Raw genomic sequence first — 10,780 nt, forward strand, 5'->3', positions numbered from 1 at the left:
TTGACAGATAACAACATTGCCAACATGATCTTGAGGAGATTGAACATTCTTGCCCCAGCAATGTATGAAGGTGGCTGTTTCTCTATATCCTTGCCAACATAGGATTTTCTCAAGCCTTTTGATTTTTGCCAATGTAATAGACCAAAAGTAGCTTCAATTCAATTTTTCTTTTAGGCACCCAAATTTTTATTTACCAAACTCCTTTATTTTAACATTACAAACACTATATAGACATTATAAACCAAATTACTCTCTTTTTGACTGAGAGTTGTGATAAGAACCATTCTTGTTACAAAATGGTGGCAGGTCTATGCCTGCTTTTATGTTTTTCTGTCCTCTCTCAACCTCAAGCTGTCACTTCTTTGTCCTTTCTTGGTTGTCACTTAACTATTCTAACCCCTGTAAAATAGGGACTAAAAGTGCCAACCTCATTGTTAGGAGGTTTAAGAGAAGGCCCAGCACTAAGCCAGGCTCTCAGGAACAGTTCTTCCTTGCCCTTCAGTTCTCCCTTGCCCTTCAATATATATAGCTCCTCTCATCTGTCATGGGCTGAGGAACCAGTGAACCTGTAAACCAAGCACCATGGGCATAAGTCTGTAGGCCAAGTGAAGACTGGATGGTAAAGTACATGGGCTTCGTGACCCCACTGCCAGCTTCAGGCTAAGGAAGGACTGACTTAGCAGTTCCAAGACCACTGAGCTGGTTCCCAGTGGATGTCTCCTTCATACCCCCATCATGACCAGGGTTTGAGGAGGTGCCTCTCAGCTTCCCCTGTGACACTTGGAACCATATGAGGGATGCAGTAGAGGTCAAAAACTGAGGAATCAGCCTTAGGGAGTCAATGGGATTGGTGTCGTTTGCTCTTGGGGAGGAAAGCTGGGGCCTGGGCAAGGACAGCAACTGGAAGGTGAAGGGCAGGCCTGCCTTTAAGTAGTAGTAGTGATCAGGCTTGAAGAGCCATCATGGGTCATGCCCAAGTACTGGGCCTGCTTTGCGGTCAGCTTGGTCAGCTTCATGTTCAGCTTGCCCAGGTGGGCTTCAGCCACTGCCTCATCCAGCTGGGGCTTGATGTTCACCTTTTCCACAGCATTCTTGTTGAGGCACTTGACATTGATCTCCATGTCAAAGGGTCCAATGTTATACACAATGGCAACATCCTTCATCTGCTCAATGTGTCGGCCAAGGATGATATTGAAAAAGTCTGTGGTGGTGTCAAGGATGTTGCCATCCTGGCAGGCCTCCTCCATGGTAGTCACCTCTTAGCCATCAATAGCAGCCTGCAGTGTGTTGAGCGGGTCGATTTTGGTGATGATTATGCAAGCCCCAAAACCCTTCAGGGCCTGGACACAACCATTGCCCACATCGCCACAGCCCACCACCACCGCTACCTTGCCAGCAATCATCACGTGTGTGGCCCACTTGATGTTATCTATGTGGGACTCCTGGCAGACATAGAGGTTGTCAAACTTGCTCTTGGTGATGGAGTCATTGACATTGATGGTAGGTGCCCTCATGATCGCATTGGCCATCATCCTGTGGACCCAGTCATGGTCTCCTCAAAGATGCCTCAGCTGACTGACAGAAGCTGTGGGTACCTGGTGTAAATGAGGTTGGTTGAGGTCACCAGCATCATCCAGAATCATGTTGAGGGGCCTATCTTTGAAATACAGTATCTGCTCAATGCACCACAGGTACTTGTCATCTCTTTCACCCTTCCAGGCGCACACTGGAATGCCAGCCTCGGCAATGGCAGCTGCCACATGGTTCTAGGTGGAGATGTTGCAGCTGGACCACTGCATCTCAGCACTTGAGGTAATGAGGGTTTCAATGAGGACAATGGTCTCCACTGTCATTTGCAGGCAGCTAGTGATGTGAGTGCCTTTCAGTGGCTTGGAGCCAGGAACAACTCCCTCATGTACATCAGGCCCACCATGTCAGCCTCCACAATGTCTAGGGCCTTGTGTCCCCAGGCGTCCAGGCTGATGTCAGTGACTGTGTAGGGCAGTTTGTCAGACATGCTGGTGGTGCTTCTGCATGGAATGATGGACACAGGCGAAGGGGGCTGGGACTCTGACATGGGGCGGGCAGTGCTGGGCAGGCCTAGCAACTTTTTATATGCTTAAAATCCATATGTATTTCCTTTTTTGAGTAAATTGTCTGTTTGTTACTCATTTTTTTCATAGGGTTGTTGGGTTTTTTTTCTAATCAATTTATATTTGCTCTTCCATCCTGGGCAACATAGCAAGACCTCATCTTTCTCCAAAAACAAAAGGAGCCAGGCATGGTGGTGCATGCCTGTAGTCCTAGCTACTTGGGTAGATGAGGCAAAAGGATTGCTTGAGCCCAGAAAGTTGAGGCTGCAGTGAGCCATGATCCCATCACTGCACTCCAGCCTGAGTGATATAATGAGACCCTGTCTTGAAATAAAATAAAATTGAATTAAAAAAAATTAGAAGTAATTATGTATGTATATTACTGGATACTCATTATAAAAAGAGAAAATTTGTGTTATTCATAACATAACATGAAGAGAGGCAGGATGTAAAGGAGCAGAGTTTTACACATGAAAGAAGGTAAGTTGTTAGCAGCATAAAATAGAATGTTACAATGTTAAGATGTTTTATGTAATTGCAATGGTGACCACAAAGAAAATATCTACAGAATATACACAAAGGGAAATGAGAAGGGAGTCAAAATATGTCACTACAAAAAAATCAACAAAACACAAAAGGAGACAGCAAGGGAAGAAAGGAGGGACAAAAAGCTACACAACAAACAGAAAACAATTAATAAACTGGCAATAGTGAGTTCTTTCCTATCAGCAATTACTTTAAATGTAAATGCATTAAACACACCAAATAAAAGATGTAGATTGGCTGAACGTATTTTTAAAAACAAGATCCAGCTATATGCTTTCTACAAGAGACTTACTTTATACTTAAGATACACATAGGCTAAAAGTAAAGGGACAGAAAAAGATTCCATGTAAATGGAAACCTACAAGACAGCAGGGGTGGCCATATGTAATACTAGACAAGATAGTCTTTAAGTAGAAACTGTCAGGAGGACAAGAAAGGATGTTATGTAATGATAAGGGGTCCATTCATCAGGAACATATAACAACTATAAATATATGCACATCTAATGTTAGAACTCCCAAATAGGTGAAGCATTGACAGGACTGAAAGAAGAAATTAACAGCAATACAATAATAGCAGGAGACATAATACTTCTCTTTCATTTATGGCCAGAACAACCATACAGAAGATCGACAAGGAAACAGAAGACATGAACACAGTATAGATCAGTTGGCTGTAACTGATGTCCACTCAACAACAGCAGAATACACATTCTTAAGTACTCTTGGAGGCTTCTCCAAGATAGACCACATGTTAGGCCATAAAACAAATCTTAACAAATTTAAGGAGATTGAAATCATACAAAGTATCTTCTCCAATCACAATGAAATAAAACAAGAAATCAATAGCAGAAGGAAAACAAGAAAGTCCACGAATTTGTGGGAACTAAGCAGTGCCCTCTTAATGAATGGGTCAGAGAAGAAAACACAAGTGAATTTAGATAATATCTGAAAACTAATGAAAGCAAAAATGCAACATATCACACTTATGGAATGCAGTGAAAGTAGAAGTGAGGGAGAAGAAGAAAGATCTCAAATCAACAACCTAATCTCATACCTCAAAGAACTAGAAAAGAACAACAAACTAAACCCTAAGTTATCAGAAGGATTAGAGCATAGGTAAATGAATTAGAGAATAGAAATACCATAGAAAAACATCAAGGAAACCAAAAGTTGTTTTTGTTGAAAAGATCAATGAAATTGTCTAACCCTTAGCTAGACCAACTGAGAAAATAAGAGAGAAGACTGAAATAAGTAAAATTAGAAAGCCAGGTGCAGTGGCTCATACCAGTAATCCTAGCACTTTGGGAGGCCAAGGTGGGAGGATCGCTTGAGCCTAGGAGTTCAAGACCAGCCTGGGCAACATAGCGAAACCCTATCTCTAAAAAAGAAGTAAAATAAAAAACTTTAGAAACAAATGAGAAGCTGGAAATCATCATTCTCGGCAAACTGTCGCAAGGACAAAAAACCAAATGCCGCATGTTCTCACTCATAGGTGGGAATTGAACAATGAGAACACTTGGACACAGGAAGGGGAACATCACACACTGGGGCCTGTTGTGGGGTGGGGGGAGTGGGGAGGGATAGCATTAGAAGATATACCTAATGTAAATGACGAGTTAATGGGTGCAGCACACCAACATGGCACATGTATACATATGTAACCTGCATGTTGTGCACATGTACCCTAGAACTTAAAGTATAATAAAAAATGAAAAAAAAAGAAATGAATGAGAGGACATTATAACCATTGTCACAGAAATAAGGATTATGAGACTGTTGTGAACAACTATGCCAACAAATTGGATCATGTAAAAGAAATGGATAAATTCCTAAAGGAATACCACCTACAAAGACTGAATCATGAAGAAATAAAGAATATGAATAAACATAATATGAGTAAATAAATTGAAGCAGTAATCAAAACCTTCCCAGTGAAGAAAAGCCCAGGACCTGATGGTTTCACAAAAAAATTCCACCAAACATTTAAAGAACTAATACCAATTCTTTTCAAACTCTTCCAAAGAATTGAAGAGGAGGGAACAATCCCAAACTGAGTCTTTGAGGGCAGCAGTAAGCTGATAACAAAACCAGAATAAAACACAAGAGACTGGGCATGGTGGCTCACATCTGTAATTCTAGCACTTTGGGAGACCAAAACAGGTGGGTCTCTTCAGCCCAGGAGTTTAAGACCAGACTGGGCAACATGGTGAAACTCTGTCTCTATTAAAACAAAAAAAAATCAGCCAGGTGTGATGTGCATTTGGAGCTACTCAGGAGGTTGAGGTGGGAGAATCACCTGAGCCCGAGAAGTCGAGGCTGCAGTGTGCTGAGCTGAGATTATGCCACTGCACTGCAGCCTGGGCAACAGGAATGAGATACTCTCTCAAAAACAAAACAAAACAAAACACACAAACACAAAAAAAGAAAAGAAAAAGAAAAACCTATGGACCAATAATGGACTGATATTGCTGATGAATATAGATGCAACAAAATAGGTATATAAGGAACTTACCTCAATATAATAAAGGTCATATAAGACAAGCCCATACTAGCATCACATTCAATGGAGAAAGACTGAAAGCTTTTCCTCTAAGATTAAGAATAAAGCAAGGATTTGCCCTCTCACCACTAATATTTAACATGGGAAGTCTGGCAAGAACTACTTGGCAAGAAAAAGAAGTATAAGACATCCAAACTGGAAAAGAAGTAAAATTATCTCTATTTGCTAACAATATGATCTCATATTTAGAAAATTCTAAAGATTCCAAAAAAATTACAATAAACACTTTCAAAAAAATTGCAGGATACAAAGTCAACACATAAAAATCATTTGTGTTTTTATGCACTAACATTGACCAGAAAAGGAAATTACAAAAACGCATACTATATACTATAACATAAGAAAGGGCAAAACACTTAGGACATGAAAGACTTGTACACTGAAAACTACAAAGCATTGCTAAAAGAAATCAAAGAAGACACAGATAAATGTAAGACATCCCATGTTCATGGCTTGGAAGCCTTAATATTGTTAAAATATTCATACTACCCAAAGTAATCTAAGATTCTATGCAATATCTATGAAAATCCCAATGCATTCTTTACAGAAAAGAGAAAAAAATTCTAAATTGCATATGGAACCTCCAGGGATGCCAAATAGTCAAAACAATCTTGAAAAAGGACAGAGTAGGAGGCCTCACACTTACTGATTTCAAAGCATACCACAAAAAAACTGCAATTAAGATGATGTGATAATGGCATAAAAGTAGATATATAGACCAATGGAACAGAATGGAGAGCCCAGAAATAAGCTTTTGTATGTATGGTCAAATAAACTTTGGCAGTATTCCTAGACCACACAATAGGGAAATGTGTCTCTTTAGTAAAGGGTGTTGGGATAACTGGATGCAAAAGCATGACATTGAATCCTTACCCTACCCCACAAAAATTAAGTTAAAAAGGATGGATCAAAGACCTAACTCTAAGCCTTAAAACTATAAAACTCCTGGAGAAGATATGGGAGGAAGGCTTCAGGACATTGGATTTGGCGATGATATTTTGGATATGACACCAAAAACACTAGGCAAGAAAAGCAGTAATTGATAATGGGACTACATTACACTTAAGTGCTTTAGCACACTAAAGGAAACAGTGAAAAGAAAACCTATAGAATTGGAGAAAATAACTGCAAATTATGTACCTGATAAGGGGTTAATATCCAGAACATATAAGGAACTTCTACAACTCAACAACAAAAACTCAAGTTAAAAATGGGCAAAGGATCAAAATAGACATTTTTCCAGAGATATATGAATGGCCAATAAATGCACAGGACAATGCCCGGCATCACCAATCATTAAAGAAATGGAAATCAAGACCACAATGAGATATTATCTCACACCTACCAGTATGGCTACTGTCAAAAAAACAGAAAATAACACATGTCGGAGAGGATATGGAGAAGTTGGAACACTTGTGTATTAGTGGTGGTCATGTAAAATGGCACAGCCACTGTGGAAAACCATATGGCGGTTCCTCAAAAAATTAAAAATAGAAAAACCATGTGATCTAGCAATCTCATTTCTGGGTATACATGCAGAATAATTGAAAGCAAGGTCTCTAAATGATACTTGCACACTTATGTTTATTGTGGCATTATTCATAATAGCCAAGAGGTGCAAGCAACCCAAATGTCCATCAACAGATGAATGGATAAGGAAAGTGTGGTATATTTATACATGGAATACTATGCAGCCTTAAGGAATTCTGTCATATGCTACAACATGAATGATCCTCAAGGACATGATGTTGAGTGAAATAAACCATTCATAAAAGGACAAATACTATATGATTCCACTCATAAGGTGTATTTAGAGTGGTCAGAAATTATAGAAACAGAGTGCAGAAAGGTAGTTTTTAAGGGCTGGAGGTTGGGGGAAGAGGAATTAGTGTTTGGGGGTATAAAGTTTCAGTTTTGCAAGATGAAAGCATCCTAGATATCTGTTGCACAATAATGTGAATATATTTAACACTACTGAAATGTAATCATTTTTAAGTAAAAAATGATTAAGATTGATGTAGTTTGGTTATTTTATTTTATTTTATTTTATTTGAGATGGAGTCTCACTCTGTCACCAGGCTGGAGGGCAATGGCGTGATCTCAGCTCACTGCAACCTCTGCCTCCCGGGTTCAGGTGATTCTTCTGCCTCAGCCTCCCAAGTAGCTGGGACTACAGGTGTGCACCACCACACCCAGCTAATTTTTGTATTTTTAGTAGAGACAGGGTTTCACCATGTTGTCCAGGATGGTCTCGATCTCTTGACCTCATGATCCATCCGCCTTGGCTTCCCAAAGTGCTGGGATTGCAGGCATGACCCACTGCACCTGGCCTATAGTTTGGTTATTTGTCTCTAACCAAATCTCATGTTGAAACGTTGGAGGTGGGGCCTGGTGGGAGGTGTTTGGATTATCAGGTGGATCCCCTATGAATGACTCGGGCCATCCCCCTGGTGATAAGTGAGCACTTGCTCTGAGTTTGCATGAGATCTGGCCATTTAAAAGTATGTGGCACCTCTCCCACCTCTCTCTCTCTCTCTCTCTTGCTCTTGCTTTCAACATGTGATGTGCAAGCTCCCACTTCACCTTCTACCACGAGTAAAAGCTCCCTGAGGCCTCCCCAGAAGATGAGCAATGTTGATGCCATGCTTGTATGGCCTGCACAACCATGGGCCAGTGAAACCTCTTTATAAATTACCCAGTCTTGGATATTTCTTTATAGCAATGCAAGAATGGCCTAATACAGAAAATTGGTGCTGAGGAGTGGAGCATTGCTATAAAGATGCCTGAAAATATGGAACTGACTTTGGAGCTGGGTAACAGGCAGACGCTGGAAGAGTTTGGAGGGCAGAGAAGAAGATAGGAAGATGAGAGAATATTTGGAAATTTTGCAGCCTAGCTATGTGGCAAAGAGAGTAAAAGGTTTTTCGAGAGAGAAATTGAAGCAGGCTGTGGAGCAATATCTTGCTAGAGATATTTGCATAACTAAAAGGGAGCCAAGTGCTGATATCAAAGAGAGTGGGAAAAAGACCTCAAAGCCATTTCAGAGACCTTCATGGCAGCACCTCCATCACAGGCCCAGAGGCCTAGGAGGGAAGAATGGTTTCATGGGCCAGGTCCAGGGCCCCATTGCCCTGCACAGCCTCAGGACACTGTTCCCTACATTCTGGCCACTCTGGCTCAAGCCTTGGCTCAAAAGACCCCAGATACTGCTCATGCCGCCATTCTGGAGAGTGAAAGCCACTGTAAGCCTTGGTGCGTTCCACATGGTGTTAAGCCTGTAGGGTGAAAGAGTGAATGAGGTGTGCCAGCCTTCATCTGTATTTCAGAGGATATATGAAAAAGCCTGGGTGCCCAGGCAGAAGCCTGCTACAGGGGCAGAGCCCTCAAAAAGAACCTCTGCTAGGGCAGTGCTGAGGGGAAATGTGTAGTTGGAGCCCACACACAGAGTCCTCACTGAGGCACTGCCTAGTGGAGGGGACCACTGTCCTCAAGAACCCAGAGTGGTAGATCCACTGGCAGCTTGCACCCTGTGCCTGGAAAAGCTGCATGCACTCAACAGCCTGTGAGATCAGCTGTGGGGCAGAACCCACAAAGTCACAGGGGCAGAGTTGCTCAAGGCTTTGGGAGCCCAACCCTCATATCAGTGTGCCCTGTATATGGGACATGAAGTCAAAGGAGATTATTTCAAAGCTTTAAGAATTAATGCAGGGTTTCTAACTTCCATGGGGCCTGTAGCCCCTTTCTTTTGGCTGATTTCTCCCTTTTGAGATGGAAATGATTACCCAATGCTGGTCCTCCCATTGTATCTTGAAACTAAATAACTTGTTTGATTTTACAAGCTGGCTCATAGGTGGACGAGACTTGGCTTGTCTCATTTGAGATTTTGGACTTTTGAGGTAATGCTGGAACAAGTTAAGACTTTAAGAGACTATTGGGAAAGCATAATCGTATTATGCAATATTAGGAGGACATGAGAAGGGGGATGCAGAGATGGAATGATATAGTTTGGACATTTGTCCCCACTCAAATCTCATGTTGAAATATAATCCCCAATCTTCAAGGTGGCCTTGGTGGGATGTGTTTGGGTCATGGGGGCAGATCCCTCATGAATGACTTAGGCCATCCCCTTGGTGATAAGTGAGCTCTTGATCTGAGTTCATACAAGATCTGGTCATTTAAAAGTGTGTGGCACCTCTCCCCACAATCTTGCCCCTGCTCTCACCGCATGACATGCAAGCTCCCACTTTGCCTTCCACCATGAATAAAAGTTCCCTGAGGCCTCCCCAGAAGCCAGATGATGTCAGCACCATGCTTATACAGCCTGCAAACTGTGAGCCAATTAAACCTCTTTTCTTTATAAATTACCCAGTCTCAGGTATTTCTTTCTTTTTTTTTTTTTTTTTTTTTTTTTTCTGAGATGGAGTCTCGCACTGTCACCCAGGCTGGAGTGCAGTGGCACAATCTCAGCTCACTGTAAGTTCCGCCTCCTGGGTTCACGCTATTCTCCTGCCTCAGCCTCCCAAAGTAGCTGGGACCACAGGCGCCCGCCACCATGCCCAGCTAATTTTTTTGGTATTCTTAGTAGAGACGGGGTTTCATTGTGTTAGCCAGGATGGTCTCGATCTCCTGACCTCGTGATCCACCCACCTTGGCCTCCCAAAGTGCTGGGATTATAGGCATGAGCCACCATGCCCAGCCCGGTATTTCTGTATAGTAATGCAAGAATGGCCCAATACAAAGATGGTAAATACAACATTGTGTGTGTTTTTTAACCACAATAATAATAGTAATAAGAGTATTGTTCTAAGGAAGAGCAGAGAAGCTGGGCAGGTGGCATGCACCTGTAATCCATGCTACTCAGGAGGCTGAGGCAGAAGGATTGCTTGAGCCTAGGAGTTCAAGTGCTGCCTGGGCAATATAGCAAGACTCTATCTAATTTTTTAAAAATAATAAACAGGTAAAGAAGAGGAGAGAAATGGGAAAGTAGCTGTCAGAGAATGTTATTATTAATCAATGGATGTTTGGGATTTGCACAAGCCAAATGTCATGATGATAGATTCAGAATGGTCAAACCATACTTGAAAGGCCATCTTCCACTTCTTACCTTTCCTGGTGGAAAGTTGAAACCCCGGCTGGGCGCATTGGCTCGCGCCTGTAATCCCAGCACTTTGGGAGGCTGAGGCAGGTGGATCACCAGGTCAGGAGATTGAGACCATCCTGGCTAACACGGTGAAACCCTATCTCTACTAAAAAATGCAAAAAATTAGCCAGGTGTGGCAGCGGGCACCTGTGGTCCCAGCTACTTGGGAGGCTGAGGCAGGAGAATGGTGTGAACCTGGGAGGTGGAACTTGCAGTGAGCCAAGATCGCGCCACTACACTCCAGCCTGGGAGACAGAGCGAGACTCTGTCTCAAAAACAAAAGAAAGTTGAAACCCCAAGAACTACACATTTTTACAAAATATTCACCCTCCAGTGAACTACTATTTTTGGAGAGTAGTGGGAGTGTAGAAAGGTATGGAATAGTGACTATGTTGAGGCCTCCAGAGTCCTCAGTGGAAAACAGAATTTCATGTTTTTC

At 42.1% G+C, this 10,780-nt stretch overlaps 1 pseudogene; it reads right to left on the bottom strand.

The window, feature by feature from the left end:
- Window positions 1-468: 468 nt before the first annotated feature.
- Window positions 469-10,053, bottom strand: LOC100981596 (adenosylhomocysteinase-like; annotated as a pseudogene).
- Between the last annotated feature and the right edge of the window lie 727 nt (window positions 10,054-10,780).

This window comes from Pan paniscus, chromosome 10 (assembly GCF_029289425.2).
Source record: "Pan paniscus chromosome 10, NHGRI_mPanPan1-v2.0_pri, whole genome shotgun sequence".
NCBI lineage: Eukaryota > Metazoa > Chordata > Mammalia > Primates > Hominidae > Pan > Pan paniscus.